The sequence below is a fragment of the Mytilus trossulus genome, chromosome 6 (genome assembly GCF_036588685.1).
Source record: "Mytilus trossulus isolate FHL-02 chromosome 6, PNRI_Mtr1.1.1.hap1, whole genome shotgun sequence".
Classification (NCBI taxonomy): domain Eukaryota; kingdom Metazoa; phylum Mollusca; class Bivalvia; order Mytilida; family Mytilidae; genus Mytilus; species Mytilus trossulus.
This window is the reverse complement of record NC_086378.1, coordinates 39,700,723-39,722,743: the sequence shown is the minus strand read 5'-3', so window position 1 is coordinate 39,722,743 and position 22,021 is coordinate 39,700,723. Positions and strand designations below refer to the sequence as shown.

Here is a 22,021-nt window from a genome sequence, read left to right as displayed (position 1 = left end):
AATACATTGATTGGACTTAACCCACGGAATATTTATTAGAAATAACAAGCAATCTAACTTCAAATTAAAAATACTACACGATTCATTTGTATTACAATGCAGCGGCCAAACCACATCTTTGTTAATGATCTATTGTGGGTCACAACTTGTTTTCTTTTTACATGGAAATCAACCAGTTGTTATTAAGAAAATACTTAGATAATCATAGATATGAAAATTTGTGGATCTGATGAGATTGCTAAAGTTAATGAACTTAATGGAGGTAGATTCATGAAACAATTAAAATCATTTGACAAATGCAATCTTCAATGATTGAGATTTGTAAAAAGCTATCAACTATACCACTCTATGACTAATAAATGCTCTGAAAGTCTGAGCACAGAGTGAAGCTAGACAGAGTAACAATGTTTTTTTTCAATTTTAAAGCACAACTCTTAATAACATTTTGCAAGTTACCATAATTATTATTTTTATAAACTATAACCTTCCTGGTGCTAAGATGACATTTCAAATAGATATAAGAAGATGTGGTATGAGTCCCAATAAGGCACCTCTCCATCAAAGTCACAATATATAATCTATAAAAGTGAACCATTATAGGTCAAGGTACAGTCTTCAAAGAAGCCTTGGCTCACATCTAACAGCAAGCTATAAGGGCCCAAAATTACTGGTGTAAAACTATTCAAAAGGAAAAATTACTAGTGTAAAACTATTCAAAAGGGGAAAACAACAGTCTAATCTATAAAAAACAAGAAACAAGAAATACTTATGAACCACATCAACAAACTACAACTACTGAACATCTAATTCCTGACTTAGGACAGGTGCAAACGTTTTAATGGTGCCAGTCCTTCACCCTTATCTGAAACAATAGTGTAACATCACAACATAGAAAGACACACAGTAAAATATCAATTGAAATGACTTAACTCAATTAAAACACACATTAAGGTAGATGGGGTGTCTAAATTATAATCTAGAATTTTTTAATAATTTGCAAAAATATAGTTTATATCATGCTTCTTTTGGCAGATTTTGTATAGATTATGGCATCATTCATGGAAAACCCAATTTTTTGCAATAAAACAAAAACTAGAATTTTGAGATAACATATGAGAAGATAGCTCTAATAATATGCTTTCAGATAAGAAAAACAAAAAAATGGGATCGCTGAGGACTCATTTTCTTACTACATAATAAAATAGGTAAATTCCTAACACATTCTATTGTAAAAGAAACTTTTTTCTGAATTATCTGCCCTTACATTTGAGATGCTTATGTGGTAAAGTTGGAAAAAATTTAATCAAACAAAAGCATTATTTTTTTTTGTAAAATTCATGAAACAAAAGTATTATTTTTTTTGGTAAAAAACAATTTTTTAAATATGATAAAACATATCAATTTCTATATTGAAATGAAAATTCTTACACATGAATTACCTTCTCTCTCAAAATTTGCACATTTTATCAAAGATTTAGACTGATTGTTTTATGGAAATTCAAAATCAAAGATGGAGGAAAACACCCTATCTACCTTAACACAAGAGACATACATACACTGAACAAATAAATTTGATCTATCATATACAATGCAAAGTCTCAGCTTTAGAAATTGACTAGAAACAAGACTCCAGTAAATAGAGGACTAGTGTCACCGTAAGGGTTATCTCAGTGACCGTGAGTTTTGTCTGGTAAATTGGAATTATCTTAAACAAATTATTAGGAGGATCAGAATTTTATGAGAATGCTTGTAGCACAGAAACAACACAAACTGAAATTAAAACCCTTCTTTGAAACCACAAAAATACACAATACCAGATCACAACAAATATAGAATGTTCTTAAATGCAAGCATATCTTTTTGTGCTAGAAATAGATGTTGGGAGTTTCTGTACTTTGTGTGTCTTTTCCTATTTTTGTCAATGTGAATAATTTCATGGATGAAAAAAACTGTTAGAAGCTTAATCAGCTACAACAATAGCAACTCTATTATGGAGGTGTAAGTCTTACAACCTGAGGGTTATTAAAAAATAGCTTTGGAGTTCATTTACCAACAATGGATGCAAATTCTAGCTAGTTAATATTACTGAACTAATTCATCATGAAATCCCATCTTCATACAATAAGACAAAAACAAAGGTTAGTTGTAGAATTTTGCTGTAAATACTTCAGATCCTTTGGTCTTAAAAAGGAGATAGACATACACATTTAATCTGTTATTTACTTTTTACACATTTTATAACAATTAATTTACCCCTTTTATAGTTGTAATTGATTATAGCTTATTCAAAAGCTTGTTGAAGCTTCTAGACAAAAACATGTTTGGGCAAACCAAGCATCTGCTTACAAAAGATTCACTGATTGATTGACTGTTGTTTAGTGGCCAGTATTTGATGCTATAATAGTATAAATAGATAAATTTTCATATTTTTACTGGATGAAAGACATGTAACAATAGGCAGCTTTTCCATGTTTTGATAAAGTCACACAAATTAATTATATTCAACAATGACACCATAGGATATTGGCCCATAATGGTTCCCACTGTTCGTTGACTTATAAATGTTAGGAACTTTCTTTAGATCGATTAACGAGCAGATAAACGGTTATAATGTAAATACTTTCTGAAAGTTCTATTAAAGCACTACATGTAGTGTTACATTTCTTTTGATTGATTTACAGTACAATGTATGCTTCCCTTATAAGCTTAGTTTCTCATGGGAACAGCTTATACAATTTTATTTAAATCTGATAATATATCTGACTTCATCCTCTAGGAAGAAACGTGGCATTCTGAAAATCCTAAAATCTATACACTTGCAAAAATCAGAACAAACCCCTCCCCTCCCATTCATCCACTGCAACCTCAATAATCTTAGTTATTAAGTGAAAACTCTCTTTGATAATCTAAAGTTACTAACCCTTTCTTGAAAACAATGTTTGAGTGAACCATTACTTAAAAGCGTTAAATGACTGGCTGGTTTAAATACAGGTCACTCTCATTCAAGACAAAAACATCTAGTTAAAAAGACAGTAAGTATTATATACAGGCACTAGCAATGTCAGTGCAATTGAAACATGTTAGCATCTTCATCATTTGATCTTTAGTAGATATTCGTCTTATTGACAAATTTTATTTTATTTGGAAATAAAGAGTATCCAGGTTTTGCTAAAACATTCCTCATTTCCATTCTCAATTTTATTCAAAACAATTTTAAAACCAATTGTTTTACATATATCTCAAGACTATTTACAAGACTATCCTTGGTAAATAAATTCAATAATTAGACTAAAATAAATGATAGAAATTAGCTTAACAGATTCAATAATTAAATATACATTTAGTCTTTAAAAATAATCAAAAAGTATTGATACTTTAAAAGAGTGTTGATAATTTTTTTATTTTTTTTTATTCTAGATGTATTACCTATAAAATATGGCATTACCTGTAATAGACATCGTCAACTAACAAAATGTTTTACTTTAATAACTGAAATCTTATTAATATATCTAAATGTGGAAGAAAATTTTACAAAAGTACATAAATTAGAAAAATAGAAGAAAATTTACCTGGGAGCCTGTATCTTTGTATATTATCAGTGTTAATGGGAATATAATCGTGGCTGATCTTTCTGCTTGGTCTGCTAGTAAAGCTTGTGAAAACCTTTCCATAAAACTGTTAATTATCAATAGGAGGCCACACTAATTGTTTATCTCTACATTTATATAATCCTTATAAAGCACAAATATTGATTTTGCTCAAGATAAGCTTTTGTACAATTTTATAAAGGGTTATAAATTGTTTTAAATATTTTTAATTAAAGTGTTCTGAGAAAAAAGTCCACAAATTTAATACCGAATTTAATTAATACTTCAGACAAAAATCATAAAATACTTAAACCAGATGTGCCTCAACAATGATATATAATTATTGGTGTCACTTTTATTGACAAAGACACATTAAATAGGCTAACAGTTTACAAAGACTTGCAAAGAAGATAACATTGCCTTTGGCCAAACCTGTGGTCAACAGGTTGAAAACAAAGGTTTTTTACCTTCTGCTTTGTGTCCAGCCAGTTTGATAGTTTGGCTGACCTGCAGAGTTATATAAAAGCGGTTTAATGCATCATATTTTCTTCAAGCAATATCCAGTGTTCAGTGGTACTGGTCAGTCACTCCAAATGACACAGACAAAAAAAACTTAATTAAGTAGTATTTACCTTAAAATAGTGACAGCTGAGGGAAAGGAAGGACAAAAAAAAGAGGGGGGGGGGGTATTTGTGAAAGAAGAAGATTGATGTTTTCATCAACAAAAAATGTGTCTTACCTGTGATATGAATGTGACCCAAATAAAACCTCCAAACTTGTTATCTCAATTTCAAAGTCAATTGAACACAAAATCAATTTTAAACAGTTTTACAGTTCTGCTTCAGTGGCTTCACATTAGGTTCTGTCTCTACATCAGTATTCGGGTGGGGTCTTCAGGTGAACAGTAGCCATGTGGGTATGAATGGCAATGTACAGTGTAAACCATACAATCGTTAATGAAATGATTAATTATAACTGGAAGCTCAGATAACACACCATTTAATAATTTCACTTGACCAACCAGTAGTCAGCCCTTCTTTTTTATCAATTCATTGGAAGGTTTTTGACTTTTATCAATCTTATTTATACCTGTTGAGAGAAATATTCCATATTTCATAAACAATTAGTGATGAACTTATCGATTTCATAAGAAAAGATTTATAGATAATAAAAGACTTGCATGCATCTTTAAGTCTTTACAGATTATTAAAACTATGAGAATGTCTGATATTTTTGTTTTTGTATGTGTTTTATGCCTTTAATGAAGTGAATGAATACAGAATGAGGGTGATAAAAGGTCAGATAACTAGACAATTCATTTTGATAGATAGAATTAAATCAAAAACTGCATGCATTTACTTTCAAAAGAGTTAATATTTTTATAATTTAAAAAAGAACAAGTTTTTGTTTCTTCTTGCTTGTAAGAATTTGCATGTGAACTTGATAAAGTGCCTTTTAAGTACCAGAAACCATAGGATAACAACTATAAAAAGATGTACATTGTTTAAATGATTATGGTATGATATATTGGTAAGTTTTCTAATACCTTTCCATACTCCTTTATGGAGCCAAATTTAGTTATTAGCAAAATATAAAAAATGGGCAGTTGACGTTCATGGTAGTTATCATTTACGCATCTTTTCAAACCTCATGGTACCATAACAATGTGAACAAATCAGCAATTACGTATTCATTAGAATGGTCTTATCCATGAAGGAATATAAAAAACTGAACAAAAAACCTATTAGTAAAAATTGTGGACGTCAAGGAAAAAAAAATTGACACCAACAATCATGTGTAAGGAGAAAGACAATTAACTTTCTCAATATTTTTAAATTTCATTACTCTACCCATGTAATTGTGTGTCCCTTTCTAGACACATTACTACAATGAAATTCTGCCAAATATCTCTTTGACATGCAAATGAAATAAGAAAATAAGTAAAATATTTAGACAGAAATGTTATTTTCACTGTAACCTCTCCATGAATTAGATTGTTCCTGTGTACAATAAGATCACAAAATTGTGATTATTTGGTTCCTCAAGGGACGTCTAGCGTTTACTAATCTCCGATCCATACTTATTGGATTGGTACAAGTCATGAAGCACAGATTTCACATCTTGATATAGACAAATTTTCCATAAAGACATAATTGACCATTCAAGACATCTCTTGAAAATCATTTAAACAAAGTAGTTTTAATACCTCCATCAAGGGAATGAGATTTTTGTAATCTTATGCAATGTGTATAGTTTTTATACTTATATTTCGTAATTTTTCTACTAGAATGATTTATACTACTGATCATTAAAACTTATTTTCTGTAAACACTGCTTTTGACTTTTCTAAGGAAATCATATTTTTGTGATCATATTATATGGGACAAAGTTCAGTCAAAGATTCCAGAGGAAGCAAGGGGACTTAAAATATCTAGAAAAAAATATTCATTTATACATAATCTTTCTCCCTCAACAAAAATCCTGGATGACACAATTTAGTTTTCCAAAGTTGAATTTTTCAAAACGTTATTTTCTAACATATATTTTTATCTTTTAATAAGCTAAATCTTTTAATTGATTATAAACACATTAAGAAATGCTTTCAGTTAGTCGAGGAAAAGTTTTGGAAAAGAGGCTTTTTCCAATTTCTTCCAATTTTTATGTAGAATATCCAACATTATTGAAGTCTACACTAAATATCACCTAAGATATGCCCTCTTTGCCACATCCAGATGTCATATTTATACAGTCAAATAATTTTCTTTGTCCATGAGAAAAAAATCAAATAATTGCTGTAACAATACAATGGTTTCTACAAAAAATAATTACCATTGATGAAAGTGGCCATTATCTTAACAGCAATTACCATGGTAACGAATTTTCACAGTTTAACAGCCTTTAATGAAGATAATGATTGGCTCAGCTGGTCAATAATTAATTTGTAATTAACAGTAGCAAAGAGAAGCTATTACCACAGCTACATAGTGTCATCATATTACTATTCTTTATAAATTAAGAGTTATCTCCCTTGAGTTGAGATGCTGAGAAATTTCTTGGCCAGTCTATGAAACTGTGAATTGAATGGCAAAAATAAACCTGTTATAAAAGGAAAAGTGTTACACAATATAAATCTTGTTTACAACAGATCCAATGTCATTTTATTTATTTTTTGTGGCTGCACGTTTCATTCAATTTGAACAAACTAGAACAAAAAGTAAATGTTTTAGTGCCTGAAGATTTTGGGGTAGCAGTAATTTGGTGGCTACTACAAATGATATAAGCCATAGGTAATGTGCTGTTATTCTAAATTCTTCTATAGAATAGATAGTTCAGAAACACAAAAGGGTATTATGTGACCACATAAAATCTCATCTGTAAAAACAGTAGGTCTGTTTTGTCAGAAATGTTTAATAAACAAGAATGTGTCCAAAGTACATGGATGCCCCACTGGCACTATCATTTTCCATGTTCCATGGCCCGTAACATTGGGGTCAAATGTGTAATTTGACTTTAAAATTCGAAATATCATATCATAAGCATCAAGTGTACTAAGTTTCAAGTTGATTGGACTTCAGCTTCATCAAAAACTACCTTGACCAAAAACTTTAACCTGCGGACGAACGAACGAACAAAGCCATAGACCAGAAAACATAATGCCCCTCTACAATCGTAGGTGAGGCATAAAAAGCAGAATGGTGACATAAAGCTGCTAATCATTGCTAGGTCTTTTATAAATAGCTATGCAATATAGGTTTTGCACATTGTTGAAGGCTGTATGGTGACCTGTAGTTTTCTAGTTGGCAATCATACCATAACAAGTTGTCAATGTTCCAGGTTAAGGTTGAATTGAAAAATACAAAAATAAACCAGAAACTTCACTTTTCAGCATGGTAGGGTTCAGTTACATCATCTGCCACCTGGCAACCCAATCACAGACCCATTCCATTTACTCCAAATTTAAAATACACAGTTTTATAGATAAGCATTAGTTTCATTACCAAAGAGTCAAGTCATATTTTGTAAATTTTTTAGAAAACCAGTCTTTTCAGGCTTTCTAGTACCGCTTTGATATATTTTTTAATACCTTTTTTTTTTAACATATTTTCAATAGTCACCTCTCTTATAATATCAGTTTCATCTTGTTGAAAGGGTAACCATTAGATGCAGGTTTGACTGTTTTTAATACAATTGATATGATTTCCATGTGCACAACACATGTTTCATTATCTGGTAAGCCTGTGACAGAAAGTTAGGAATGCTAGATATAAATTATTTGAGGGCATGAAAACCAAATAAGGCCTTTCAGATTTTTGTGATGGAATTTCAATCTAATTTTAAGTTTTAACATGATCACATAATTTCAATATTCTTTGCATAAAATTTAAAATAAAAATTCAGTATTTCAAATATCTATGACCCCTGTTAATTTAAGTACTAATGCCATGATGAAGATTTTTAAAATTTATAGTGACAAGGTGTAATGCATAATGAAAGAAAAGTAAATAAACTTATCAGTGAAATTAAATTGTTCATTTCAATGTAATGAGGGGTTTATATCTTCGATAACAAACAAATGTAGGGATTTTAAAAGTAGACAAATTAACAATAAATTTAATAAGTTTCAATGTTATGGGCATTGATATTTGTCTGTCCTCGATCATAAGCCCTAATAAAATTCACACTCTGAATGGAAAAGAACAAGAGGCTCCCAAGACCCTAAATCATTAACCTGGTAAAAAATGTGCTATTTTTACATTTTTCTTTTCTTTATAGCAATCAGCTAAAATTGCTTGCTTATTTGTAGATTTCTTCTAATTGCATTCTAATAAGGATATTTTTAACTAATTTTTGTTTGAGATGAAACACATCATTTTGTGGCAGTAACTTGCATTATCTTATATTACTATTTTTAAAGCTTTTTAAAGTTTAAAGTAAACTCCTATATTTTTGACACTCTACTATTATAATTTGTTTTTCTAATAGATTATATTTGAGTAGGCATTAATATTTCCCTGCTTTTATTTCAAAACGTTCTACATATTTTCTTCCTTTAGGTGGTTCCTAACACTACAGGGAGATAACTTTGTAAAATCAGCAGAACGTTTTAATGACGTTGGGTTCAAAAGGGAACTTTTAGCTTTTAAATGAATGATCAAAATAAGTGTTTGTCAAACTGCTATATAACCAGTGTAATTTTTCTGATAAAACTGTTGGTTCAAATTTTTTGAAATTTTTATATTTTTGTCAAAGGGTCAAAGTAAATACTTTGTCAAAATTTTAAGAAAATAAAACGAGCCAATTTAATTTTAGTTAAAGTGTTAGGTACCACCTTAAGCGTTAACAAAATTTTTCGTATTCTTCATTTGTTTTTGAAAAATTGATCTGTGTTTTGTGGTATATTAAAGCATAATGTATGAGTTTCATAACATTTGGTTGTGGCAAACTAAAGGTAGAGAACAGAATTGAAAATTTCAGCAATTTTTCCCTTTGTAAATGGGCATTAATCTCTAGAATGGAGTTTTGAGATTAGTTCCTTTATGTAACGGGGCATAACTTAAAACTTTCTAAGTTGTAATTCAATTCTTCATGAGGAATTGTTTCATCATTTATGATATTTTGAAGAAATTTCAAGTTTCACTTTTATTACAGGTACCAAAAGATTCGATCAGTATACACCATTGACATTTTTCAATTCAATCAAGGAAGCTTTTACATGATTATCAAAACCTAATAAGCCTTTTAGCTGAATAGTAGGGTCTTGTTTCAAACTGGGGTAAATCTTCCTCTTTCATAATTATGCAAAGAAGAAAACAGTATTGAAAATACTATTTTCTTCCTAGAAATCGTGCATTTCATGTTATGACAATTGTGCCTGTTTAAATAATACTGATACTTAATATCAAAATAATAAATTATCATAGAAGTTTCACAATCTGGTGGTCGAAAAATGATAAATTTAGGGAAATTCCAAATTAGGTACTTAATATTTGAGATAGTACATTTGAGTAGTTTCATATAGGACATATTTACTTTCTAGGAATTCAATTTCACATAGATTAAGGTTATTATCACAAGGAAGATAATGTAAATCTTGTCAACTTTTAACAAAAGTTCTTGTTGAAATTACAACCATATCAAGACTGACTTTATATGTCACATATAACTTATATTGATCAATTGTTATGGATGAATAGACTTGTAAATGAACCAAGAAACCAAACAACACAAATAACCAATATGACATCAAGAGGGCAATATACAGTTTTCAACAATGGACAAGTCTAGTACTGTAATGATGGGTGCATAGTCAAGTGGTAATAATACTTAATGCAAATTTAGGGCTACAAAAAATCTAATATTTGTTCCATATACCAAAGTATGATAAAAATACTGGTAGGGAAGCAGGATACAGTAACACACAGGGTACCACAATCTTAAACCACAGATGAATTCAAATTCAAGGAGCAATTAAAGATCTCAATCTGGATCTCATTCCAATAGAAGAATTATACTCTTTGGGAATCAAATCCAGATATATCTTGCCCACTGTTACAAACTTTTCATTGATTGCTCCTCAGGTTGTGGTTCCCTCTTTTGATTTAGGGATCAAGATACTAGATGTGATCAAGATATCCGATGTGATATTTGTTGAAAAATTTCTGGGGCTGAAGGTCATTCACTTTTGAGCACAATATTGTGCAATTAGATATTTCTTGCTATTGCTGAATACTGTGCAATTGAAAAGATTTGCTATTGCATAATACTTAATATAATGATTTTGGATCCTGATTTGGACCAACTTGAAAACTGGGCCCATAATCAAAAATCTAAGTACATAAAATTGAAAAAGGAAATGGTGAATATGCCAAAGCGACAACCACCCGACCATAGAGCAAACAACAGCCGAAGGCAACCAATGGGTCTTCAATGTAGCGAGAATTACCGCATCCCTAGGTGTCCTTCAGCTGGCCCCTAAAATATGCATAATAGTACAGTGATAATGGACGTCATACTAAACTCTGAATTATACACAAGAAACTAAAATTTAAATTCATACAAGACTAACAAAGGCCAGAGGCTCCTGACTTGGGACAGGCGCAAAATTGCGGCGGGGTTAAACATGTTTATGAGACCTCAACCCTCCCCCTATACCTCTAGCCAATGTAGAAAAGTAAAAGAATAACAATACGCACATTAAAATTCAGTTCAAGAGAGGTCCGAGTCCGATGTCAAAAGATGTAACAAAAGAAAATAAATAAAATGACAATAATACATAAATAACAACAGACTACTAGCAGTTAACTGACATGCCAGCTCCAGACCTCAATTAAACTGATTGAAAGATTATGTCTTCATGTTTAGATTCAGCATATCAAAGAAGCCCAAGAATTAAATTTTTGTTAAAATCAAACTTAGTTTAATTTTTGACCCTTTGGAACTTAATGTAGACCAATTTGAAAATGGGACAAAAATTAAGAATCTACATACACAGTTAGATTTGGCATATCAAAGAAACCTAATTGTTCAATTTTTGATGAAATCAAACAAAGTTTATTTGCACCAACTTGAAAACTGGGCCAATAATAAAAAATCTAAGTACATTTTTAGATTCAGCATATCAAAGAACAATGATTCAATTTTTGTTAAAATCAAACTGAGTTTAATTTTGGACCCTTTGGACCTTAATGTAGACCAATTTGAAAACGAGACCAAAAATTAAGAATCTACATACACAGTCAGATTTGGCATATCAAAGAACCCCAATTATCCAATTTTTTATAAAATCAAACAAAGTTTAATTTTGGACCCTTTTAGGCCCCTTATTCCTAAACTGTACGAACCAAAACTCCTAAAAGCAATCCCAACCTTCCTTTTATGGACATAAACCTTGTCTTTAAATTTCACAGATTTTTATTAACTTATACTAAAGTTATGGTGCAAAAACCACGAAAAATGCTTATTTGGGCCCCTTTTTGGCCCCTAATTTCTATACTGTTTGGACCTCAACTCCCAAAATCAATCCCAACCTTTCTTTTGTGGTCATGAACCTTGTGTTTAAATTTCATTGATTTCTATTTACCTATTCTTAAGTTATTGTGCAAAAACCAAAATGAATGCACATTTTGGCCCTTTTTTGGCCCCTAATTTCTAAACAGTTGGAAGCAAAACTCCCAAAATCAATCCCAATCTTTCTTTTGTGGTCATTAACCTCTTGTCAAAATTTCATAGATTTCTATTTACTTAAACTAAATTTATAGTGCGAAAACCAAGAAAATGCTTATTTGGGCCCTTTTTGGCCCTTAATTCCTAAAATGTTGGGACCAAAACTCCCAAAACCAATCCCAACCTTCCTTTTGTAGTCATAAACCTTGTGTCAAAATTTTATAGATTTCTTTTCGCTTTTACAAAAGTTAGAGTGCGAAAACTAAAAGTATTCGGACAAAGACGACGAAGATGCCAACGTGATACCAATATACGACCAAAAAATTTTCAATTTTTGCGGTCGTATAATAAACAGTTGCGCCATGAGCGCATGATACGCTAGACATCTTGTGTGGATGATTTATGCAATTATCATAAATAAAATTTTGAATCATCACCAAAAAGTATACAGATCTTTAGATTAATATAACAAAGAAGTGTGTAAAGTTTTATGCAATAATCATAAATAGTTTTTGAGATACGGCACATGTAAAAAATAACTCCACCTTTTTTTACAAAATACTAATCACTCAAAAACTAAATTTTGAATCATCACCAAAAAGTATACAGATATTTAGATTAATATAACAAAGACATGTGTAAAGTTTTAAGCAATAATCATAAATTGTTTTTGAGATATGGCGGGACATGTAAAAAAAACCTCCCCCTTTTTACAAAATACTCAATAACTAAAAAATGAAATTTTGAATCATCACCTAAGAGTATACAGATATTGAGATTAATATAACTAAGAAGTGTTTAAAGTTGTAAGCCATAATCATGAATCATTTTTGACATACAGTGTGACATGTGAAAAAAACACACCCCTGTTTTAGTTACAAAGTGCCGTAACTCAAAAAGTTTAAATCTTATTTTCACCAAAAAGTATACAGATCATTTGACCATCATAAGAAACAACTATATTAAGTTGATCTCAAGTTAGGGTGCAACATGTTTACACCGGACATTTGTATACCATAATCGACCCGTCAAAATTTTGACGGGCGTATAAAAATAAGTATAGCCAACTATTACTTTTCAAACTTAAATAGTTACTTACAGGAAGAAATACAAATTTCAACAAGATATATATTAACAAATCAGATGACAATTGGAACAGCCTTTATATTTTAATAAAATCAGGAATCAGAAAGAAATAATCTGGTACAAAAAATTGAAAAGTAACAAGCCCAAATCATAATAACATGATGGTTAATTCATGTGATCCGGTTACTGATACAATTTGGTTTATTTTAATGAACATTCATTATGGTATCCATTAACAGTGGGTCCGGAAACCGTCTTTTAAATTACAATCATCATGCTAATCACGTCAGCCATAATGAGTTTGAAATAATCATTTAAACCTCATTAACAACTTGAAATTTGGGAATAATAAATGCCATTAAAAGTCAAATGTTTTAAAAACTGATAATCAGGATCTGACAATCGCTGACCTCAATTTGAAACAGGATATAGTAGCCAATTTGGCAGACATTTTAATTTTTTCTGCATGTTTTTCACATAACAAATATAAAATTGTTCAATTATCTCTAATTTAATGAAAAGTTTTAGGTGTAAACAACACAAAATTTAAAACCAAAAGTAGGTAATCAGGTCCAAAGTAACAAATCATAGGATAATATGATACCATCCTTTTTGGGAATGCACAAAAAATTGAACATATTCATTACCTAATATAAAACCATTCATTTAAATTTAGGTAGTTCAGGAAATTGAGAAAAAATTATGTGTCTGTCTCAATCTTAAATCTTGTCAGTGCTAGTCTTAAATGGCATATATATCTTTTTCAGTTTATTTCGAGGACTTAGTGCTGAATATGATGCTTGATAATTTCTGTTCAATTTATTCACAACATTTATAGTTAAAAATCGAACAATTGGAAGATGGACATTTTATATAGACAATTGCCTAGTGTTGAAGATTGCATGATGACCTCTTTGCAATTATCTTTGTTGTTGGGTTACTGTCTCAATGATGTATTCTAAAAATACATGATTATTCATATTAAGAAAAAAATCTACATTTTCCCTATTTTTATACATGGATAACTTTCAATGGAACAGTAAAACAACTGTATTAACCATAATGTCCATTCTGCATTTGACCTTGAAACATAACCTTAAAATGACTCAACAAAATACCAGTAACAGCTAAAGAAAGTTCCTTATAAAATATTTGTTTTCCATTGAAAAAACAATCCCGATGTACGATAAAAAAAAAATTGAATGATATTTTATGTCATTCAAATGACAATGTTTTAACCCCCCTCCCCCTTTCCCCAAAAAATATAATAAAATTGAAACATGTTTAATTAACAATCAATTGAAGACTTTTCAGTTTAAATTAAAATTTTCTTCACTCTAACATGATAAGATCCTCTTCTTTACATAATTCTTTTTCTGAATTTAATTTTGTCAGATGTAAATTAAAATTACTTTAATTTTGATTATTAAATTAGAATATGTAAATTAAAATAGAGCCTTGGCAAAAAGCAATCAGCATCAGCAGGATGTCCCTAATTAGAGCAACAAAGACCCCTGACAAAAAATGTATTATCACAACAATATAAACAACATGCAACCAACAAAACCAATTAAAATCTTGATAGAGAAGTGCTTTAATTTATTCAATGGGTGCAAAGTTAAAGCCTTACCAATTGTCCTATTAAAATATGAAATTGGAGAATAAAACTTGTATTTCTTTTGACCGCCATGGGACATAAAGAAATAAAAAGAAGATCTAGGGCTACCTGAATAAATGCATCATTAAACTTGCAAATGTCTACAATCACATTTTGATTTATTATTCTAAAATCTCCATGTTTAATGCTTTCTCACAGAATTATATGCCTTTACCTCTCAAAATGGACAAAGTCAGGTTGGTTAAAACAAATTTGTCTTGGTTTGCCATATCTATTTTGTAAATTGACAATGTCTCTAAGACTGTCCAAAATATACATAAAAAGGTTGCTTTCTTTAAAAAAAGAAATGCAATCATGAACCTGAAATCATGAACCTGACTGCATGTTTGGAATGAAATCATTTTTTTTTTTTATAAAGATGCATGATTTCAACTCATTTCTTTTTTTTTTCTTATATAAGATGTAGATTAATTGACATAGATTCTTAATGAAACTGATGTTATATGCTCGGCATAATTTTCTTGTTGAGGAAATAATTTCTCTCTCCCATCCATCAGTCACTTCCAATAGTACAACATGATAAATAGGAAGCTACCCTCCTGTATAGTAATTTCTTTCTGTGGTGCTATTTTGGGAATTAGAGGTAGCTTCCTGGATGAAGTCAAACATAACTGTGAAAACAGTCTGTGATGTAAAGAAGTTAATGAAGTGAATCATGATTATTCGTTTATGTAGCCAGTTTGACTTTTTTTTGGTGTTTAGATACCACTTTTAAGCACTGCATATAGGCTATTTCGTAGCAGCCAGATTTTAAAGTTGAAGAAAACCACGACCTTTAATAGGAAAGCTGACAATTCTAGTCTTGTTTGAAAATAGTTCAAAACCCTAAGCTATATTCTTATTTATCAATTCCGAACTTAAAAAACCTTCTTTGAAAACCATCGATAGGTCCAACAAAGCAGGACAATTTCTTTCAATTTGTCTTTAAGTTTGAAATGTGGAATACTTGTGTAAAGGGTCGAAAGTAAAATGTTTTAAAACTATTACAAGACTAAAGTCTTAGATTGTCTAATGTTTGGTTTAGCTCATAACATCTGCTTACTGGTAGTAAGTTTCAAGTACAAGACATTTTTTTCTCTGAAAAACTATATAAAAAGCAGCAAGGCAAAGTAACCAGTATTGTATGTGCCTATCCATGTAGGGGGTTTCATTTCATTATACATGTATCATTAAATACAATTTTTTTTAAAGCTGCAAAGTTCATACAAAGAAAAATATGTATGTATTGACATTTTGTGAGAAGAGCAGCAATTGCTTATTAACATTATAATGGAAAATTATCTGTACATCAACTCTACAATTACATTTTAGTACATTATTTATTTTCCATTATCTGAAGAGATATTCCTTTATTTATGAAAAAGTGTTAATGAAACCTTTTCAATAATGTTATTCCTAGTTACATAAAACTACAAGATAACTATTAGTGAATAACTGTTGTCATTTACTGGGGTTAAATTTTTCTGACCCCTAACAGGTACCTCGCCTGCAATTTTCCAGTTGACCTCACTAAGTCTTGGACTAAAACTATCATGGATTTTGCAGTGATTTTAATAAAACAGCACCAAACGAATACCTCATCAACACATCATTTTTTTTACTATTTTGCATATTTAAAGTTCTGTTTATATCATCATTCTACTATCTCCTGAAACGTTGTTTATATCAAATTTCCTTTGTGGTTGTTTCAAAAGCAATATTGTTATAGTTGGAGGAATGGTACTGTTTCAGAATGGGTGAACAGTCCTGTACTAAGGCACCTGCAATGGCAACTAGAAATCTGAAGATAACACACACTAGTTAGGTAATGCTATAATCAAGGAAACTGGTATTTATAATAATGTGTAAATGAAAGGTTATTTTTGATGGGACTATGAATCATTTGTTATTTCATATTTTATATAAATGTTGGAGCCATACTAGAATGAAAGGCAAATAGTATTGGTTTTAATACATATATGCAAAAAACTTTACATTTCTATTATAATTGTATAGTTACCTTATTTGACATAACTTCATCAAGTATAATTATCTTCATCAACTGTTTTGTTCAGCTTGACTGCTTCTGAAAATAAAATAACATTTAAAAATATCTCACATTTCTTGTCAATTCAATTATACTTTACCAGGTCTCATTTGCATTTAACTTGGTCAAATCAAATAAATACTAAGGTGAAAAAGATATAATATTAAAACTGGGATACTTTACAGGGCAGTTTACAGTTTTTACTTCTTTAAATGAGGCAATTGGTTGAAACATGTCTGTCAGGTTGTAACAATTGTCAGGAAAAATGAAAGCACTCGGACATGTCATGTTTGGTCATATGTAAATAAATATAATAAGCTGTGGTATGAGTGCCAATGAGATAAATCTCTCATTCAAGTCACAATTGGTAAAAGTAAACCATTATAGGTCAAAGTACAGTATTCAACACAGAGCCTTGACTCACACCAAACAGCAAGCTATAATGGCCCCCTAAATGACCATTTAAACTAGAAAAGCAACAGTCTAATCTATTTTAAAAACAAGAAACACTTATGAACCACATTGACAAACAACAACTTCTGGACATCAGATTCCTGACTTAGGACAGGGATGTTTGAGTGTTTTTATTTTTGACTTTGAAATGCATTTGATGAAAAGATTTTGATCTCAATTAGAGAAATCTTTATTTTGATCCTAGTTCCTAGGCAGTTGAGAAACAGTCAACAGTTACAAGTGCTCTTGAAAAATGATGAGGCATATAATTACTTACTGATGAAAATGAAAAGAAACAAGAGTTATGATGCTCATCTCTTTTTCAAGCATTTATTGATGTTTAACACCACTTTCAGCACCATGGTGCTATTTCATGTCAGTCAAGTTTGTATTGGAGGAGGAAGCTGGAAGGCCAAGAGAAAACCAATCTTTGGTAGGAATATTGAAGATGGTTATGTCAATTAAGATTTAATGTCAAACGCACCTCAGGCACCTGCTGCATGTTTGATTTGAACTCACAATTAACGTCAAGTTTTGACAGATTAGTGAAACAGTAGTTAGACTACTTGGCAAATAATAAAATTATATAAATGCACTCATAAATATACATATACATCAGTTTAAATGGAATTGTATGTAACTGGCTAAATTTATATCAGATTATTATATGGCATTTTTCATATCATATTTATTATCAGTCCAAGAGATGAGGACTCTAAGGGCTGATATTGACACTCAGGGCTGATAATACATCTGATATGAAAAATGTTATGACTCTAATTTTGCATTAAAATTAGCAAGATCATATCATGGGGAACATGTGTATTAATTTTAAAGCTGATTAACTACCATGACCAAATCGTTAACAGGTAGTGGGACAAACCGACGAACTAACTGAGAGAACCTAACGGACAAAAGGATGTTCATTCCTCAGATCAACCACCAATTCTTTTTTTTTCTGCTGCATACTGCCCTCCATGTCGTTTGATGATTTTTTTTTTTTATTGTTGTTTTTATTGTCTGAAAATGTAAACGTACGCGTCATTTATATGAAAACAAAAGGAAAATGACTCCATATTCACAAAAAGACATAAGGATACAGATTAATGTTTATCCACTCGAGACAAGTTCAATATTTCAAATTTAACTGCTGCGAGTGTATAAATATCATATTGCACGAGATTCCATGGTGGAATCTGTTTCCCTGCTGATTTTTAGACGATATGCAGACAATCTTAATCCTGCAACAAAAGATGTGTTCTTTCTCTGCGACATTATCAGCCTTGGTCGCCTTTTTTCATGACATCACAATCGGAATTTTTGCCGAAATCAAGCAAATTCGACTTCATAAACAAATTTTGATGAATGGAAAACAGATTAAACGAACCTCCCATTGATCAAATAAAAGTAATGAACAAGTTAGGAATGGGATAAATGGAGTAAGAACAAGTGAAACTGCGAGCTACTGCTCACTGATGATAACCCTGCCGCAAGTGGATAATACTAATAGTGTAAAAATATGCAAGTGTTCGGTAAACAGGAAATTGTTTAGTGATGAATCTGAAAACGCATCACACGGTATAGCTGATCTATATAAATCCTGAAACCAAATTTCAGAAATCTTTGTATTGTAGTTCCTGAGAAAAATGTGACGAAAATTTTCAACTTGGCTATCATGTGTAAAATCATACAAGTGTTCGGTAAATAGGAAGTTGTCAAGTGATCAATCTGAAAACGCATTACACAGTATAGCTGACTTAGATAAACCCTGAAACCAAATTTCAGAAATCCTTGTATTGTAGTTCCTAAGAAAAATGTGACGAAAAGTTTCATGGGACGGACTGACTGACGGACAGCGGACGGACAGACAGAGGTAAAACAGTATACCCCCCCTTTTTTAAAGCGGGGGTATAATTACAGAAATACAAATATGAAATAAGGCATCCCTATGAAAGTCTGCTGATCTATCGGACGTCATTTTAGTGATTCACTACATTTTATTGGACATCCATTACATAGAGTCAAAATAGTGGACACTGATTTGAGAACATCGCATCAGATTTGGAAGGTGATTTGAGGAACAGACGTTGGTTAGAGACTATCTGAGTCTACGTATATATAAATATTTATTATTCTTGTTACAAGGTTCAGACATTTGTTTTTAGGGGACGTATTTACTGTACCAAATTCATACATTATTGGATACTTAGTGCCATTCTCATTGAAAAAAAAATATACAAATGCTGTCATTGAATTTATTCACAATTCCCTATGCAGTAGAATATTTTTATATTGACTTTATGTTTAGTAGACAGGTAACCTTTTCTGTGGTTGGACATTCAAATCAAGCATCTATATAGGTATATTTAAATCAAGTTTACAATCATTGAAATCAAAGGGGATTTTTTTTATATGATATATAAAAAAAGAAGATGTGGTTTGATTGTCAATGAAACAACTATCCACAAGAGACCAAAATAACACAGAAATTAACAACTTTAGGTTACTGTACAGCCTTCAACAATGAGCAACCACAACCACTGAATTACAGGCTCCTGACTTGGGACAGGCACATACATACAGAATGTGGCAGGGTTTAACATGTAAGCAGGATCCAAACCCTCCCCTAACCTGGGACAGTAGTACAATAGTACAACATAAGAAGGAACTATGAAAATCAGTTGAAATAGGCTTTACTCATCAGATGGACAAAAGTACAAGTGAATGTGGCCGGGTACTTGTACATCCTGACAACAAAAAAACACTTCTGAGAGTACTCGCAATTAGCTGACAGCTAATAAACAAGAGTGCACACGCTTAAATGTCTGGCCTTCTTTACTAATCATTTGATATTTTGTTGAAAGTCCTAAATATAAAGCTTTATTACAACTGTCACATAAACTAAACATTAACCAAGAAAAGTAAACATTAACCATTGGACCATGAAAATGATGTCAAGGCCAGATAAACCATGCCAGACAGACATGAACAGCTAACAATTCTTCCATACAACAAATATAGTTGACCAATTGCTGATAGTTTAAGAAAAACAGACCAACACACAAAAACTTAACACTGGGCAATGAACCATGAAAATGAGGTCAATGTCAAATAAAACCTGCGTGACTGACATATAGATCATAAAATATTTCCATACACCAAATATAGTTGACCTATTGAATAAAGTATTAGAAAAAAGACTAAAACTCAAAAACTTAACTTTGACCACTGAACTATGAAAATGAGGTCAAGGTCAGATGACACCTGCCAGCTAGGCATGAACACCTTACAATCATTCCATACACCAAATATAGTAGACCTATTGCATACAGTATAAGAAAAACAGACCAAAACACAAAAAACTTATCTATAACCACTGAACCATGAAAATGAGGTCAAGGTCAGATGAATATACAAGACCTATTGTGTATAGTCTCTGAGATATGGACTTCACTCAGACCACCCAAACTTAACCTTGTTCACTGATCCATGAAATGAGGTCGAGGTTAAGTGAAAACTGTCTGACAGGAATGAGGACCTTTCAAGGTACGCACATACTATAATACAATTACTGTCTTTTGATGAGGTAAATGTGTGGTTTTATTGACTTTTGAAAAACTGATATGTTGGCCGAAGTGAATATCAGTTTTTCAAAAGTCAATAAAACCACACATTTACCGAAACAAAAGACAGTAAATGGTTTATTCCATATTCCGAGAGAAATGAATGTAATAGAAAATATTTCCCAAAAGCAATTGTAGATCAAACGTTTTTTTACAAAAATTGTACACAAAAAAGCACGCGAAGTTATGCGCGGTGAATATCCTTTTTCCGCAGGTGAATATGCTTTTTTATTCAAAATCCCATTCATATAGAAAAACCTACTCATAGTTTATAAATATGGAATAAATATAGTTATCCTATTACTTGTAAGAGATAATTTAACAATACAATTTTTTTTTCAAGTAGTCACTAAACCATGAAAATGAGGTCAAGGACATTGGACATGTGACTGACAAAAACTTAGTAACATGAGGCATCTATATATAAAGTATGAAGCATCCAGGTCTTCCATCTTCTAAAATATAAAGATTTTAAGTAGTTCGCTAACACCATAAAGACGTCATAAACAGTCAAGAGAAAAACATGACCTTGTGCAAAACCAAGATACAGGTATCGACAGATTGTAGATACATGAATATGTATATGTATATAACATACAAGTAATATTTAGTTTGCTTTTTATTTACTGATAACAAAATCAATATTTATACCAATAAAAACAATATTCAATGATCTTATTACAGTGTTGAATTGGTAACCTTTTAGAATAAGTTTACTTAAAGGATTGACAAGTTTATCAGGATCTTTTCTAAATTTTCGGGAATGGTTAACAGCATTTCCGTAAAATAGTTAATTGAGAGCTTGGAATAAATATGATGTATACATTTATGAATTATTAAATAAAATTGAAAATGGAAATGGGCAATGTCTCAAAGAGACAACAACCTGAATGTATTGTATTTGTCCTCAATTTGACTTTTTCTGTGTTGTTGAGTTCCTGTCTTATTGATGTAAAATTACCAGACATCTCCTCTCAGCAATTGAGACCTTGGCAAAACTGTGGCATATATTTCTGTTTATTTGTTATTATTTATTTACAAAAAATGAAATGGCTTGTTTTATTTCTTTTTTATCAGATTGTTGGGATGCTGGCTTATTGAAGTATACCTGACACCTACTTTTATTTATGCTGATCTGTATGTTTTTTTTCCATCCAAATAAAACCAGATGCTCCTCAGGGCGTAGCTTTATACGACCGCAGAGGTTGAACCCTGAACGGTTGGGGCAAGTATGGACATAACATTCAAGCTGGATTCAGCTCTAAATTTGGATTGTGATTAAATAGTTGACACAGCATAGGTTTCTGACACAGAATGAATGTGTTCTAATGAAATTAAAAATTTTTGTTTTCTCTTAGAGCAATTCACTATGCTGTTGAATATTATTCCTCTCAAAAAAATGTTT

The 22,021-nt window shown here is 31.0% G+C and overlaps 1 protein-coding gene across 3 annotated transcripts in view; it reads right to left on the bottom strand.

Annotated features, from left to right (window-relative positions):
• The window catches only part of LOC134721339 (zinc finger homeobox protein 3-like), a 215,612-nt gene that overhangs the window by 93,282 nt on the left and 100,309 nt on the right, over nucleotides 1-22,021 (bottom strand). Inside the window, exon 5 of one of the 3 annotated variants that reach the window (XM_063584272.1) lies at nucleotides 16,514-16,579. The gene's annotated coding sequence lies outside the window, so the exon portion shown is untranslated. Of the gene's footprint in view, nucleotides 1-3,569; nucleotides 3,664-4,326; nucleotides 4,437-16,513; nucleotides 16,580-22,021 lie in introns of those variants that run through there. The other 2 variants (XM_063584277.1, XM_063584273.1) reach the window with 2 other exon arrangements.